A 706-nucleotide genomic window follows, 5' to 3' on the forward strand; every position below is an offset into this window, starting at 1 on the left:
GCGTGACTGACAACCACTTCCGTTCTACCTTAGGCCGGGCGCATATCTCTTAGATTCCCCAACAGAATCTTCGTGGTATAAGCTAGATAGATGGCGACATTCATGGGGATCCGGAAATTCTAACCTTGTCTGTGCTATTTCGAGTAGGATTCCGGTATTGAATGACTGTGACGAGCTTCAAACTCCTGAAGGCTGGGCGTGATGACAAACGCAAAAGAATCAATGGATTCTACTCCAACCTGATTGAGAACTGACAGATGATTAGTCGTGCTGTGACAGAGCATTTGAACCATTTTCACTGAGAGGATGGGATGTAGCTATCAACAAGGGTGATGCCTCCAGACGATTAGCCGTGCAGTGACAGCGCATAGGACCATTTTCCTGAGAGGATTAAAAGTAGCCATTGATGATGGTGATGCCCTACATACAGCTTGCCATGGAAAGAAGTAAGAAGGATTGGATGAAAGCAATAAGAAAGTAGAGATTCGAAAGGATTCTAGCATCTCCACACGCCTATCTGAAATTCCCACTATTGATTTACAAAAGTATTTCTATCCCTTTTTATTTTCTATTTATTATTAATTTTCGAAAACCATAACCATTTAATCTGCCTAACTGAGATTTACAAGGTGACCAAAGCTTGCTTCATACCAACAATCTCTGTGGGATCGACCCTTACTCACATAAGGTATTACTTGGATGACCC

This window comes from Arachis duranensis, chromosome 2 (assembly GCF_000817695.3).
Source record: "Arachis duranensis cultivar V14167 chromosome 2, aradu.V14167.gnm2.J7QH, whole genome shotgun sequence".
Taxonomy (NCBI): Eukaryota; Viridiplantae; Streptophyta; class Magnoliopsida; order Fabales; family Fabaceae; genus Arachis; species Arachis duranensis.